A 16,593-nucleotide genomic window follows, 5' to 3' on the forward strand; every position below is an offset into this window, starting at 1 on the left:
AAAGAGATGTTTGTATATCCATGTCCCTAGCAGGATCATTCACAATGACCAGGAGGTAGAAACAACATAACCGTCCATCAGTGGATGAGTCGATAAGCAAAGTGTGATAAATCCATATAATGGAATACTATTCAGCCTTAAAAAAGGAAGGAAACTCTGACACGTGCTGCGACATGGCTAACCCTGGAAGATTGTATGGTGAGTGACGTACACCAGTCCTAAGAGGACAAATGCTCTGTAATTCCATTTGCACAAGCTACCAAGGGGACGGGAATTAGGATGGTGGTCGCCAGGGGCTGAGCAGGCGGGGAGCGGGGAGTCACCGTTTCACGCACAGACTCGCGGTGTTGCAAGATGGAAAGAGTCTTAGAGATGGATGGTGGGGACGGTCGCACAGAGGCCTGGGTGCACTGAATGCCACCCGACTGCTCCCTGGAGAATGGTTAAGATGGGAAGTGGTGTCTTCCGTGTATTTCACCTCAGTAAAATACAAAATGAAATAAATAAAAGTCCCCAAAGCAGTTGTGCACACAACGGGTTTTATTAACCTCGTTTAACGGGCCCGGAAATGAAGGTGCAGAGCAGGTAAGCGGCTGCCACGGCCCAGGGCCCCTTGAAGGAGGCCGCGCTGCTGCCCCATGAGCCGCCCGTGACCCGCAGGCCCAGGCCGCGGAATGTGCTGGAGCCCAGGGGCTCAGCTGCTCTCCTGCCCTTTGCTTTCTCTAGACCACCCTTCTTCCAACGCTGCTTCTCCTAGTATCTTATTCTCTCCGCTGCCTTCCCCACATCAAAAGGTGCCCGCAGGAAGAAAGCCCCCGAGCCGCCTTCACACCTGAGTCGCGGGTGGGAATTCAGACCAGCGTCCGCCTCGCCGACGGGGGCTCGCATTCTAAGCCTCGTCCCCCTCTCCCAATGAAAGCCTTTGCTCCGTGTTAAAGGGGGGTGTCTCGGGGGCCTGGGGGCGAGCGGGGAGGACGTGCGGGGCGGCGGCGGCCGGGCCACCCTGACCCAGAGGAACGCAATACGGGGTGCAAACGTTAGGCACCCGGGGGGGCGGGCAGTCCTGCTTCAGGGCCACACGGATCTCCCAGGCCCCCAAGGGTGCGGACGCTGCTTGGTGACAGTCCCCGCCTTCCAGCGACTCGGCGGCCAGGCCCTGCTCAGGGCAGCATCTCCGGGACAGCTCTCCAGGCCTGGCCGCTCCTCGCCGCCGCCCGCAGTCTAAAGCAGCCGCCGCAGCACCTGGAGGGCCCGGCCCGGGGTCTGAGCCATCATTCCTTTGGGGTCAGGAATGCACTCGCGCACGTCCTGTAGACTCGACGGCAAATCCTGTGGATGCAAGAGACTGTCTTCCGGGCGCTCACACCCCGACCCTGGGAATTCCCAGTGTCCACCTCCAGCAAACGGGTTAGGAGCCTCGGCTCCGAGTCCGGCCTCCTCGGATTCGGGTCCCTGCTCCGCTGCCGGCCGGTTGTGCGACCTTCGGGAAGTTTCTTAACTTCTTTGTACCTTGGTTTCTTCATCTCTGGGATGGGACTAGTGGGGCATCTCTTTCGCAGGAATCAGGGCTCCAAATAGAGAAGTTCTGGCTGCTGTCTTTGCATGAAGAACACACTGGGGTTGTTTTTGCTCCAGGGCGTGGAAGGCGCCTCGGTAAGGGCGGACCAAGGGTGGATTTCTAGCCCGACGTGCCTGCCCAGCTGGGCACACATGACACAAGCGGACCCTGCAGCCCGGGGGGTTCTCACGAGGACGAGGTGGAATCATCTGTGCGGCGGTGTCTGGCATCGCGCTCAGGAGATAGTCGCTGCTGTCATCATCATAAACGTGAACCACCGAATAAACGCGTGACTCAGTCAGTTACGGGTCAACCCCCTAAGGGGCAAGACTACAACATAGGAGAGAAAACAAAAGTCACGTGCAGCAGGCCGACTACCTTGACAGTAACCATTAAACAAGGGAGCATGAGTGTCAGAGAACGTACTACGGATCACAGCCTCCAACCACACGTGAGGACCGAGGTGGAGAAAAACCGAAGGTCTCACCGCGTACCTGGTGAGGGCTTTTGTCTGCCCTGCTCTGCACCCTGTTCCGGGCACAGACTAACCACTTGACCTCTAGGCCCCTGAAAGCCGAGTTGTCTTGTCTCTGAGAGAGCTTAGAGCTTGCTGCCTTGGTGACACACCTTCCTGGCAGAGAGAGAGAGAGAGAGAGAGAGAGAGAGAGAGAATATGGATTCTTTTCATTTAAAAGCTCATCCCTTTCAGCCTTGCCTACTTGGCAGGACGCATTAGAGAAGTAAGAGTGAACAGCGGCAGTGATGCTATCTACAAGAAAGATGTTCTTAGATTTACATCTTAAGAACCATAAGGTCAGGAAATTGTGTGTGTGTGTGTGTGTGTGTGTGTGTGTGACAGAGAGACAGATTTCATTAGTAGATTAAGCCAAAACACAAAAGAAACCAAAACCCTGCAAGCCCTTTATTCCTATGATCTAGTCGGTCCTCACGAGCTCCCGTCCCACTCCAGAGTCGGGAAAGCCTCATGCTTCCAGTCCGAGTAATTCAGACTCAGTTCACTCTCTTCTTGGCAATTATTCAGTCTCTTGGCATTTCTTCCTCTTTCCCTTCAAGATAGGGTCTGGAGGTCGAGGAGAGCCCGCGTGTCTTCCTGGTAGTGGAGCAGGGCCTCAGGCCCCCCGTTGGGCTTTCCTGTTCTCTGTGCAAATAGTCTGTCTCGCTGAGCCCCTTGCTTTCATCTGAAGATGATGAAGATGCATGACAAGCAAGTCCCCCCTGAATGCTCCCTTTGGCTTTCCTGGAAGGGTAGGCTGACCTGTTCCTCCCCTTCTGGAGGACGATTTCTCAAGGAAATAGACCTGATTTCAGCTCAACCCAATTTGGGCTGTTGATGTTTGCAGCAGCGCCGGAGAGTGAACCTCAATCTCTTCTTCTGCCGCAGTAAGAGAACCTTCATTTGGGCAAATGGCTGCTCAGCATGAAGACTATGCTGCCCAGCCTTCCCGGCAGATCCGTGTGGCCGTGGGGACTAAGTTCTGACCCGTAAGGTATGAAGGCGTCATGCCCTTCAAGGGAAGAGGCATGCTTTCCTCTTTTTTCTCCTTATCATTGGCTAGGCCATGGATTTAGCTGTGGGTGTAAGCTTTGGGGGACCATGTGGTTGACAGTAACATCCCACGAATGGTAGAGCAGCAAGATGGAAGTAGTCTGGGTCCCTGGTGGCGCCAGAACCTTATATTCCAGGTATGAAATAGTGTAGGACTCATATCTGACTTTGATTTGCCTTTTCTCAACCCCTCATCCCCTCCAACAGCCTCAGGTAGGAGAACGACTTTTCTTGAGTGTTGTGGGCATTTCCATGATTAATAGTCTCAAGAGGATCCCTGGGTGGCTCAGCCGTTTAGCGCCTGCGTTTGGCCCAGGGCGTGACCCCGGGGTCCTGGGATCGAGTCCCACATCAGGCTCCCTGCATGGAGCCTGCTTCTCTCTCTGCCTGTGCCTCTGCCTCTCTCTCTCTCTCGGAATAAATAAATAAAATCTTTAAAAAAGAAAAGAAAAGAAAATCTTTAAAAAAAAATAAGTAAAAGAACTATTACCTGACATTTGGGTGAGTGGGCGGAAGGCTGGTGAGAATAACACCTGGGAAGGAGGTGATGTTTGTCTTCAATCCACCCCCCCCTTTTTTTTTAAGACAGCACCTAAGCCCCAAACTAGTGGGTGAAAGCTGCGCCTAGGGACCGGGGAGGTCTGGTGGCGGGCGGAGGGTTGCCACACCGTCGCGGAGCTCGGCAAACAGCTGCAGAGTCCAACGGGGCCCGACGGCTGCAGGCCCATCCCGCTCTCACCCCTTCCCATGCTCCTCCTAACGCCAGCTGCTCCCGGGGGGCCTCACGAGTGGACACCCTGGCCGGGTTTAAACTCCGTACCACCCCCTTGGAGAAGAGGCCTGCCCGGGATCAGGCGAGTCTACGGCCTCGGAGGAGGGGAGAGGCTGGGGGCGGCCCCACCCCGGTGGCCCCAAGCCCGTGCTGGCTGCGCAGGTGCCCGAGAGCCAAGTCGTGCCTCCCGGACTGCGCCCTGCGCGCTCGTCCTCACAGCCTGACATCAGCCGCGGCGTGGTGGGAGCACACGCACAAGGACTGGCACCTCCAACTTTCAAACTTTGTAAGTCAGGTTTTGTTTGTGGTTTTTGTTTTGTTTTTTGTTTTTTTGTTTTTTGTTTTTCTCTGGAAAGCCTGTGTATCAGTACACCACTGGCCTTTGGACACGTCACCCCAGCACAGGGGACGCAGCCGGCGCCGAAGCCTCTACAGCAGTGGTTCTCAGGTTTTGCTACAAATGAGAATCACCAGAGAGCTCTGGTACTGGGCTGCCAAAACTTTAAAAAGTTTCCTAGGGGGATCCCTGGGGGGCTCAGCACCTGCCTTCGGCTCAGGGTGTGATCCTGGGGTCCTGGGATCGGGCCCCACATCGGGCTCCCTACATGGAGCCTGCTCTCCCTCTGCCTGTGTCTCTGCTTCTCTCTCTGTGTCTCTCATGAATAAATAAATAAAATTTTAAAAAAGAAAAAAATGCATTAAAAAAGCCAGTTTCCTAGGTAATTGCTACGTTACGGCCGAAGTTGCAGACCGGGACTCCAAGGCACCTCTGGTCAAAATCGAGTGGGCGTGTGAGTTGCCTGGCGCTGTTTTAAGCGACAGAATCTGGTTCAGTCCGCGCTGAGGCCGGGGCCCCTGACTCCTGACAAGCTCCCGGGAGCTACTGATGCTGCTCCCGTGTGGACCACAGTTTGAGCAGCAGGATCGGAAGCACCGGGTCCCAGGGCGGGACTGCGATGCTGAGGACACCGGCTTGGCCTGCCATGGAGAACTTCTCTCTGCAGTGACCTTTCTCCATAAGCCGTGACCTTAGCCATTTTTTGGAGCCTATTCTGACCCCTTTCAACATATTGTGGGTAATGGGGTCACAGTCTCCCTTGGTGCCTGGGGGAAATCCCCAAATTCCTGCCATTTCCTTATGTGGGTCACTTCAGCTCTCCTTCCAGACTCTGCTTGGGGTGGGGGGGGGGGGGGGAGGGTGGCTCACCTTTTAGAACCAACAAGAGTTTTCCTGAATGAACCAAGCCACTTTCTTTCTGCTCCCCCTGCCCCCCCCCCCATGCCTCTAGATATTTAGACACACACGCAGTGATGTATTGTCTGTCTCAGTTGTCTTCCTTTTCCGTTACGTGGGCAAAGACCGAGACCCAGCGCAGGTCCTGATGTGGGTGTGCGTGACCCACACTGAGCGGAGGATGCGGGGTGAGGACGTGCAGGGGGGCCAGGCGAGGAAGCCCAGAGGTTAATCCCTGGGGCACACAGGCTGTTAGCCCCGGGCCCTTGGCGATGCAGGACTTGTCTCAGAACTGAAACAATAGTGAAAGTCTCTCATAGTTTGTTCTGTGAAAGTTGAACCCAAGCGGCGCCTGGGGGTGCTCAGCCGGTTAAGCGGCTGCCTTCGGCTCAGGTCATGATCCCAGGGTCCTGGGATCGAGTCCCGCATCGGGCTCCCTGCTTCTCCCTCCCCCTCTGCCTGCCGCTCTGCCTGCTTGGGCGCTCTCTCTGTCAAATAAATAAATAAAATCTTAAAAAAAATTTAACTCAAGATTAATAAAACCACACCTGATTCTTCCTACAGAGTGTGGGTTCAATCACTGCCAACAAATCTTTTGTTGCCTCAAGTTTTTATTCAAGAAACCTCCCCTGCGCTGGCTCTCTGGACAGGGGGGCCCTATGTGCCTCCGAGCCAACGTTCTGATACCCACGCCGACGGTCCTTTACGCCGTCCTGTCACGGGGCAGGGAGGGCTCTATCTGAGCGAGCTCGCATTTCAAGGCCAGTCCCGACACCGGCACCCACTTGTTTGGGGCTGTTCCTCGTAGAGATGGGAAGTGAGACCTCATCTAGGCTGCCCAGGCTCCCCGGCTCCCTGAAACCCACAGAGTTCTGTTTAACGGGCTGCGCATTTTGATTAAACTTGCCACAGAGAGGGTGAGCCTCGGTTTCCGGCCTGCATGGAACATTCCCTGAGCAGGACTTCTCTTGCTCTGACACCGGGGCTTTACCTAGGGTGGCTCTGGTTTTCCTGCTCAGAGGCACAGCCTCAGTTTAGCCTGGAAAGCCCCAAGTCTTCCACGGTCTGCAACTGCCTATCCCTTCAATATCCACTCCGGGTCGTTACACCCCCGCCTCATCCCCGATGGGGTTTCTGGAGCCCCGCAGCCACCTGGCACTCTGATTTCCTGCTCGCACTGAGTGGGGGGACAGTTCGACGTCCCCAATCTGGAGCCCCCGGCTCACTCCCCCGTCCCTCCCATTCTCCTTATTTGCTCAAAGGGCCACTATCCCAGACTTTAGCTGAAGGTTGGGGGACCATGCAGGGGGATGACAGCCCGGGGCGCACCAAGTCAGCAATCTAAAACCGACTCTGAGGCGTGCTAGCTTCATTGGCCATCTTTCACCTCAGGATCCCCGGTCTTGGCGTGGCTCCCTCTCTCCAGAGACCTCTTCTCTCCCTCCTTTCCCGGCCCTACACGCTTGTCTCAGCACCACCCGGGGAAGACAACAGTTTTGCGACTTTATCAAGGCTGTACCATCTGCCTCTTTTTCTTGGCAGTGACTTTCTCCTTCTGGACCATTGTAAAGGGTCTCCCCTTTTGAGCCAAACACATCCCATTAGGGTCATTCCATAAACAGCCATCTCCCACTGGGATCGATACTATCCCCTAAATGCTGAAAGTAACCATCATTTTATCTTCTTTGTAATGATGGGTTTTTTTTCTTTCTGTTATTTCAGAAATTCCAGGAATATTATACACAACTTAGGAAACAGTTTGGTGATTCCTCAGAAAGAAACATGCTACCTGAAAGAATTGAAATCAGGGACTTGAACAGTTGCCTGTATACACATGTCCACAGCAACACCACTCATAGTAGTCAAAGAGTGGAAACAATCCAATCGTCCATCAAGAGATGAACGATAGGGGCGCCTGGGTGGCTCAGTTGGTGAAGCATCGGACTCTTGATCTCAGCTTAGCTCTTGATCTCAGGGTTGTGAATTCAAGCCCCACATCGGGCTCCACATTGGACATGGGGCCTACTTAAAAAAAAAAAAAAAAAGCAAAAAAACAAAACAAAACAAAAAAAACCCAAAAAGCAAAACAGACAAATGGATGAACAAAATGTAGTGTATCCATAACATGGAATGTTGTTCAGCCCTAAAAAGGAATGAGGTACTGATACATGTTACAACATGGATGAACCTTGAAGACATTAACCTACGTGAAACGTGAAACGAGGCAGACATACGAGAACAGATATCATTTGATTTCATTTATATGAGCTACCTGAAAAGTAGTCATATTCCTAGAGACAGAAGCTAGAAGAAAAGTTACCACAAAAGGGAAGAAAGAGGAGCTGTTGTTCACCGGGGTGCAGAGTTTCTGTTTGGGATGATGAGCAGATTCTGGAAGTCGACAGCGGCGGTGGCTGCCCAATGCCGTTTGCAGGCTTGGACGTGGTTGAAATGGTACATTTTATGTTTATGTATATTTTGCCACAGTAACAAAAAAAATCAAATTAGGAGTCTCTGCTCTTTGATCTTCCACACCCTCAGGCAAGACTCTTCTCCATACACATCCCTGGAGAGCCCTGGAGGGGACAGGTGAGGTCCGCGGCCGGGGCGGGATCGTGGCTTCCACGCGCAGCCCGTGAAGCCGGAGGGGGCGGCGCGTCCGGCTCTGCTTCTCACCGGGACTCCGCATCCACGCCTGGCGCACAGGTAGGCCTTCCCTCTCAAGATCCCAAATGTTGTGCTGTTTTCAGCTTTCACCTGTCTTTTGATTGGGCTGAAGCCAGCTCCCTCCCTGGGATTAATATTCACAACAAGCAGCGAGCGATTAATGTAACCAGTTGAAATTTATTGTGCACTTGCCTTAACTCAAAGGCAGCTTCTGCTGGGTGTTTATTTTTCACCAGTGAGGCAGGGCACATGACAGCCCCTAAGCATCTGTTTTTAAGGCACACCACTGTACGGCATCCCTGCCGCCCCCCTTCTTCTTGCCCGACCCCCGGAAACCTACAGAGCTCTGACTTCCACGCCGGGTCCCAGAGAAGCTAATTCTCACCGCCGGCCTAGGGGGGAGTTGGGAGCCTTGGGGCCGTTGAAGGTTTGGAGTTCGTGCCTGCTGCATCGAGCGGGTGACTCGCTTCGTTTCGGGGGGCTTCAGTCAATAAATTGTGAGTCTGACTTACAAGCACATCCCAGCGCACCCCCAGCCGGAGTCCGAGCTTGTGTCTCAGAGCGGGAACCCTCCCTGCGGGGCCCGTCCCCACTCAGGGCTGCACCTGTGCCTTGGGCATCCCGCGGCCCTCTCCGCCCGCCTCCCCCGCTTTGCCTCAGCCGCTGGCCTTCCCCGCAAAGGGACTGCGGAGGACTCTAACTGCTGGTGCCTAACAAGGCAGAACAAAGGCCCGCGTGCTCGCGCTCGCAGAGTTCCATTTGGAGTGCACGACAATTTCAGAGCACAAATGGAAAAAGGGGGAAAAAAAAAGCGTTTGGAATCTATAGCTGGCTTTTATCAAACCAGAACTTGTAGCTCTCGGCTGACAATCAGCCAGCAGCTCGAGCCCACGAGGGACGGTCGTTGCTCCCGGCGCCTGGCTGGCGATTAGCTGCCAGCAGCCTTCTGACCCCCTTTCCGGGGAAGTAACAGCTGGCGGCTGACAAAGGCGCTGGCGGAGTGGGCAACTTTTGCGTCTCTGGGAACGAATATAAGATTGGCAGGAAGTAAGGCCTTTCAAAAATGACGATTACAGGCATTTTCACTCGCTTTTCTTTAGTATGCGTTTGGGTTCTGGCTCTGATTGCTGAAATGCATTATGTGCTAAGGAGCTTCGATGCTTTTTTTTTTTCTTTTTTTTTTTTTTTTTTGCCAAGAAGATGTCTTAGCTTTTCCCACATTCACCAAGGCTCACCCAGGTAAAGGTGCATCCCCTGAAGGTGCATCCCCTGAGTGTCATCTACTCCGCTCTCTGCAAAGCAGTTTGTTGATAAACAAAGATGCTAGAGCCGCGGCCGCGAGCCTGCAGGAGCCTAGGTGCGCAGTTGCTGCCCAGCGGAGACGGGCTTCGGTTTATTTGGTCCTTAGAGGCAGGGCCTCCCCGGGTGTGCAGCAGCCAGGGCGGGGTGAGGTTGGGACGAAGCAAAGTAGAGACGGGTTAACTGGCAGTGACGGAGGAGAGAGATCAGTTTAGTTTAATTTTTCTCCTCTATGCTCTGCCCAGGTCTCCAGTTGTCCGTCGGGAGGGGCAGACACGGCAGGTACCGCAGGTGGAGCCGGCAGAGGGGCGCGCCCACGGGTTAGCATCCCCGGGGGAGTGAGGACCCCGTGCTTCAGCCACCCTGGCTCCAGCTGCTTTGCCACCGTGTCGCCCTCCCCGGGGCCCAGCACTCTGGACCTGTAGCCAATACATTGTCCGTGACGTTGCTGTTTTTCTTCGGGTAGTAGTACAGCCCGTGAGTGTAACGGTGGGTCTGTACCAAAAGCTTTCATTAAAATGTAGATCTTCAGGCTAATGTTGGTCCAAAGAGCGCCAGACGGATGAGGACAAAAGGCCTGGGTTCTGAACCCATGTGGGCAACAGGATAGAGAAATATCCAGAAGGTCATAAGGACTAGACTAGAGGGAGGGAGTATGTCTGCCTCGCAGGCTTAAATGGCACACATGTGTATGCATTTTGACTTCGTAAGCAGAGAATTTTCAAAACAATGGATCCTGCTTTTTATAGTCTTGCCTAAGGAAAAAAAATAGTCAATGTTGAGAGAAAGGCTTATTTTTCAAGATGCGCACGTGGGTTTTCTAATATGCTCCCTTTCAAGGGCCCATTAAAATGATAATGAAGGAATGTGAAAAAGGTGTAAGTAACCCCACAACATGAAGAGAACTGAAAAAAGAAAAAAAGAAGGAAAACTGAGAAGCAGGAATCTGTGGACAGTGGGAGAAAGAAGGTAAGAAGAAAGGACAGTTGGTTTGCTAAAGAAGTCCTGTCTATTATTTTATTTTATTTATTTTATTTTATTTTAAATTTTTTTTTATTTATTTATGATAGTCACAGAGAGAGAGAGAGAGAGGCAGAGACACAGGCAGAAGGAGAAGCAGGCTCCATGCACCAGGAGCCTGATGTGGGATTCGATCCCGGGTCTCCAGGATCACGCCCTGGGCCAAAGGCAGGCGCCAAACCGCTGCGCCACCCAGGGATCCCAAGAAGTCCTGTCTATTATTTTAAATTGTGTAGATCTATTACTCTGGTAAAAAAAAATAAAATAAAATAAAAAAAATATATATGGTTAGAAGGGATCTTTGTTGTCTTGTTCCTACCCGGTTTTTTTTTTAATTGAAGTATAATTGATATACAATATCTTGTTAGTTTCAGGTATAGATCTTAGTGATTTGATATTTTTATACATGAAACGATCCCCATGGTAAGTCTAGTCACCCTCTGCCAGCACACAAAGTCATTACAATATTATCGACTAGCTTCCCTAAGCTGTACATTACACCCCCATGACTTATTTGTTTTATGACTGGAAGTTTGTGCCTCGTAATCCCCTTCACCTATTTTGTCCTCCCCAACCCGTCCCCTTCTGGTAACCAATAATTCATTTCTTGTATCTATGAGTCTGTTTATATTTTGTTTGTTTGTTTGTTTTAGATTTTACATAGAAGTGAAATCGTGTGGCTTTTGTCTTTCTCTTTCTGACCTTATCTCACTGACCCTAATACCTGCTAGTTCCATTTAGGTTGTTACAAATGGCAAAATTTTAATTCTTTTTTATGACCAAGTAATATTCCATCGTGCGTGTGGGTATACACACGTATACATACATACCAAATCTTCTTTATCCAGTCATCTGTCAGTGGACACTTATGTCACTTCCATGTCTTGGCTGTTGTAAATAATGCAATGAACATGGGTGCATGGATCTTTTCAAGGTGTGTTCTTGTTTTCTTCAGGTAAATACCCAGAAGTGCAATCGCTGGATCACATGGTAGTTATATTTTTTAAGTCTTTGAGAACCCTCCATCCTGTTTTCCATAGTGCCTGCACCAGTTTATGTTCCCACCACCATGTGCAAGGGCTCCAATTTCTCCATCCTCACCAACACTTGTTACTTTTTGCCTTTTTGATAACAGCCAGTCTGAAAGCTGTGAGGTGGCATCTCCTTCTGATGGATTTGCATTTCCCTGATGAGTAGTGGTGTGGAGCATCTTTTTCACGTTCCTGCTGGCCACCTGTATGTCTTTTTATTTAAGTCCTCTATTTTTAAATTGGGTTGTTTGTTTTATTGATATTAAATTGTGTAAGTTCTTTATATAGTTTGGATATTAACCCCTTGTTGTCTGTATGGTTTGCAGATCTATTCTTCCATTCTGTAGGTTGCCTTTTCATTTTGTTGGTGGTTTCCTTTGCTGTGCAAAAGCTTTTCTGTTTGATGTAATTTCATTTGTTTATTTTAGCTTTCGTTGCCCTTTCCTGAGGATATTGGTCCAAAAAACAAAATATATTGCTAAAAATGGTGTTAAAGGGCTTTCTGCCTGGGTTTCTTCTAGGTGTTGTATGGTTTCAAGTCTTACGTTCAAGTCTTTAATCCATTTTGCATTTATTTTTGTATATGGTATAAGAGGGTGCTCCAGTTTTATTCTATTGCATGTCCTTGTCCAGATTTCCCAACACTCTTTATTGAAGACTGTCTTTCCCCATTATGTATTCTTGTCCCCTTTGTCATAGATTAATTGATGGTATATGCATGGATTATTTTCTGGACTTTCTATTTTCTTCTGTTGATTTATGTGTCTGTTTTCATGCCAGTTTGATATGTTTTGATTACTACAGATTTGTAGTATAGTTTGAAATCGGGGAGTGTAATACCTTAGCTTCATTATTCTTAAGATTTCCTTGGCTATTTGGGGTTTTTTGTGGTTCCATACAAACTTTAGGATTTTTTTTGTTCTAGTTTTGTGGTAAATGCCGTTAGTATTTTTTTTTAAAAGAATGTATCTTATTTTGATTAATTAATTAATTTTAAATAAGCTCTATGCCCAATATAGGGCATAGAATGTTAGTTTTTCCAATCTGTGAGACAGCATTTCTTTCCATTTATTCATGTTGTCTTCAATTTCTTTCATTAATCTTATAGTTTTCATTGTACAGGTCTTTCATCTCCTTGGTTAAATAGATTCTCCTTGGTTAAATAAAATAGGTATTTTATTCTTTTTTGATGCAATTGTAAATGGGATTTTAAAAAATTTCTGATAGCTTGTTATTAGTATATAGAAATGCAACCAATTTCTGTGTGTTAATGTTGTGTCCTGTGACTTTACTGAATTCATTTAGTAGTAGTACTAGTAGTTTTTTGGTGGAATTTTTAGGCTTTTCTATATTTAGTATCATGTCATCTGCAAATAGTGACAGTTTTCTTCTTCCTTTCCAATTTGGATGCCTTTTATTTCTTTTTCTTGCCTAATTGCTGTGGCTAGGACTTGCAAAATTATGTTGAATAAAAATAGCCAGCATGGGCATCCTTGTCTTGTTCTTGATCTTAGAGAAAAAGCTTTTAGCTTTTCAGTACTGAGTTGGATATTAGCGGTGGATTTGTCACATATGGCCTTTATTATGTTGAGGTAGTTTCCTTCTATACCCACTTTGTTGAGAGCTTTTATCATAAATAGATATTAAATTTTGTCAAATGCAGATATTGAATTTTGTCAAATGCTGTTTCTGCATCTATTGAGATAGTTATATGACTTTTTATCTTTCATTTTGTGTGGTGTATCACATTGATTGTTGTTTTTTTTTTAAAGACTTTATTTATTTATTCATGAAAAACACAGAGAGAGAGGCAGAGACATAGGCAGAGGGAGAAGCAGGCTCCATGCAGGGAGCTTGATGTGGGACTTGATCCTGGGACTCCAGGATCATGCTCTGGGCCAAAGGTAGGCACCAAACCGCTGAGCCATCCAGGCGCCCCACGTTGATTGATTTGTTAATGTTGAATCATTCTTGTATCCCTAGAATAAATCCCACTTGATTGTGGTGCATGATCCTTTTAATTAATGTATTGTTGAATTTGGTTTGCTAATATATTATGGAGAAATTTTGCATTTATGTTCATCAGGGACAATGGCCTATAATTTTCTTTTTTGTGTGATGTCTTTTCCGATTTTGATAACAAGGTAATGCTGCCCGTGTAAAATGAGTTTGGAAGCATTTTTTCTCTTTAATATTTTGGGAATAATTTGAGAAGGACAGATTCTAACTCTTCTTTAAATGTTTGGTAGACTTAATCTATGAAGATGTCTAGTTTTGGAATTTTGATTTTTTGGGGGAATTTTTAAATTACTGATTCAATTTCATCACTTCTAATTGGTCAATTCTGATTTTCTGTTGCTTTTTTAATCAGTCTTGGAAAGTTGTGTCTTTCTAGGGATTTATCCTTTTTTTCTAGATTTTTAAATTTATTGGTATGTAGCTATTCATAGCAGTCGCTTATGATCCTTTGTAGTTCTGTGGTATCAGCTGTAACTTCTTCATTTCTGATTTTATTTATTTGGGCACTTTTGTTATTGATGAGTTTAGCTAGAGGTTTATCAATTCAATTTTGTTTATCTTTTCAAAGAACCAGCATTTAGTTTTAGTCATCTTTTGTCTTTTTTTAAAGCTCTGTTTATTTATTTCTGTTTTGATCTTTATTGTTTCCTTCCTTCTAACTTTGGGCTTTGTTTGTTCTTCTTTTTTTTAAGTTTCTTTAGTTATGAAGTCTTTTGTTACAATCTTTGTTTTAAAGTCTGTTTGTCTAACCCTGCCCTTCTTTTCATTTCCATTTGGATGGAACATCTTTTTCCAGCCCTTCACTTTTAGTTTATGTGTGTCTTCAGATTTTTTTTTTTTGAGATTTTATTTATTTATTTGAGAAAGAGAGAGAGAGAGAGAGAGAAGGAGAGCACGTGCATAAGCAGGAGGAGGGGTAGAGGGAGAGGGAGAAGCAGGCTCCCTGCTGACTAGGAAGCAGGACATGCAGCTCCATCCATCCCAGGATCCCTGGGATCATGAACTGAGCCGAAGGCCAACACTTAACTGAGCCATCTAGGTGCCCCGTGTGTCTTCAGATTTGAAGTGAGTCTCTTGTAGGCATCATACAGATGGGTCTTTTTTTTTTTTTTTTTTAAGATTTTATTTATTTATTCATGAGAGACACAGACAGAGGCAGAGACACAGGCAGAAAGAAAAGCAGTCTCCCTGAGGGGATCACACTGTGGGCCAAAGGCAGGTCCTCAATGGCTGAGCCACCCAGGCGTCCACACAGAGAAGGGGTCTTACTGTTTGTTTGTTTGTTTTTAATCCATTCAGCCACCCTGTGTCTTTTGAATGGGGCATTTAATCCATTTACATTCAAAATAATTATTGATAGATAGGTACTGATTGCCATTTTGCTAATTGTTTTCTGGTTGTTTTGTAGTTCTCTGTTCCTTCAGATTTTAATCAAGACCACACTTACACCATCTGAGAGACACAAGGTGCCACCCTATTTTAAATAATCCTTAGAGAAAGGCAACACTAACCTCTCCTTAATGGAGCCACTTCATTGTCTGACAATCTTCATGGTTTTGATTCATATTTTCCTTGCAGCCTGAAGGTGCTAATGTCCTGTCTGAAAGAGCTGATGTACACTCAGGGAGTAGACGGGCTCTGTTCAATGAAGTTAAATATCCAGAGCTGTTCTCTTTATGTTTTATATAGCAACATATTTTTTTTTCTTTCTTTATTTATTTATGATAGTCACACAGAGAGAGAGAGAGAGAGAGGCAGAGACACAGGCAGAGGGAGAAGCAGGCTCCATGCACCGGGAGCCCGACGTGGGACTCGATCCTGGGTCTCCAGGATCGCGCCCTGGGCCAAAGGCAGGAGCCAAACCGCTGCGCCACCCAGGGATCCCCAGCAACACATTTTTGTATGTGATTAAGCAACAAAACAACAAAGGGAAGAACGTACTAAGCTTATCAAACTACAATAGGTGCTGCTTCACCAGAAAAACTAGTTTTCATTCTATTTCTGGTGCTGTTAGGCTGACCTTGGGAAACCAAAGATGTTTTGCACTGAAACTAAGATGAACACTTAACAGCTCTAGTGTCAGCCCACGGCAAAACTGTCAAATAGGCAAAGTTTGTCATTAAGATTTTTCCATCATCCCTTTGCTGGGTCTTTCTTCTGTCCCCTCTCTTAGCTCCAGGGCACCACTGCTCTCTAGGTGCCAGGAAACCCAAGCAAACTATTTTACACTAAAGTGTCATTGACCTTTTGTGAATCCTACCCTGAGGACATTTGCATTTTACATCAATCCGGATCCAATAAGGAGAGAGAATCTACGCAGTAATTGGGACAGGGAAAGTGTAATACAAAGAATTACTAACTGTAACAGGGGGTTAAAGTAACAAAGAGTAAGAAGTAAAGAGAACTCTTTAAAAAAACGTAAGAATGGAGGATGAGAAACAACTGCCCTCAGGGCTGAGATGGAGTGCTCCAGCAAGAGGCCTCTTGAGTCAAGATTCACACCTTATTGATGAGGTCACGGCTGTGGCTCACAGGATGGCAGAGGAGACTCTGGGAGGCTGTACTGGTAGAACTTGCTGGAAGTCTGCTTTCTAGGGTGTTAGGAAAGATGATCATAGGGAGCTCTCTCACTGGAGGTGCTCTGCTGCAAAACCACATGAGGGTGGGGAAGTGTCAGGGAAGCTGCTGGCTACTGGGGGCTGAGAGGGCCACTGGGCCTTAGAGAAGCCAAGCACTGGAGACGCTACCAGGGGTCCTGGGGCCTGGTCAAGTGCAGGAGTCTGCCAAGCAAGCCCAAGGAAACTAGGACAGAGAACCCCTTCCTCCTGCAGTATCTCTCCAGTATCCTTGCTGACAAAGCCTAACCTGCAGGTGCCACCTGCAAAGGAAAAATACTTAAAGGGTGCACGTCTGTTTTTGAATAGCAGACGATGAAGGATGAATTTGGAGTTCAGAAGCAATAAATGATAACTGGCACACATTTTAGAAGAGAAAGAAAAGATCAGGGTCAGTTGAGCCCATTGGGCTTCTCTAGTGTTACATAAGGTAGGCCAGGGAAGGTATGTTGGAGTAGGAGAGCCTTCTGACAGTCTGGAAATTACTCTGGGTAGTTGACAGAATCCACATTAAGGGGGATCATTAAACGTTGCTTCTGGGTGGACAGGGGATGCTGGCTCAAGCTCAAGCTCTTAGTTTGCCTCCGTTCTTAGATGTTGCTGGAACTGGCTACATTCCCACTAATTTCACTTCTTCTGGCAAGCACATGCAGAGACAACATTCCTCAGACTCCCGGCTTCTAGGTGAAGCCTGCAACGAGTCCTGATGAATAAATAGAATGTGAGAAGAAGTAATAAATGCTACTTCTAGATCCGGCCCCTAAAATGTCCCATTAGAATATCCGTTCACTGTCCCTTCACTGGTGACCAG

This window comes from Canis lupus, chromosome 12 (genome assembly GCF_011100685.1).
Source record: "Canis lupus familiaris isolate Mischka breed German Shepherd chromosome 12, alternate assembly UU_Cfam_GSD_1.0, whole genome shotgun sequence".
In the NCBI taxonomy this organism is placed as follows: domain Eukaryota; kingdom Metazoa; phylum Chordata; class Mammalia; order Carnivora; family Canidae; genus Canis; species Canis lupus.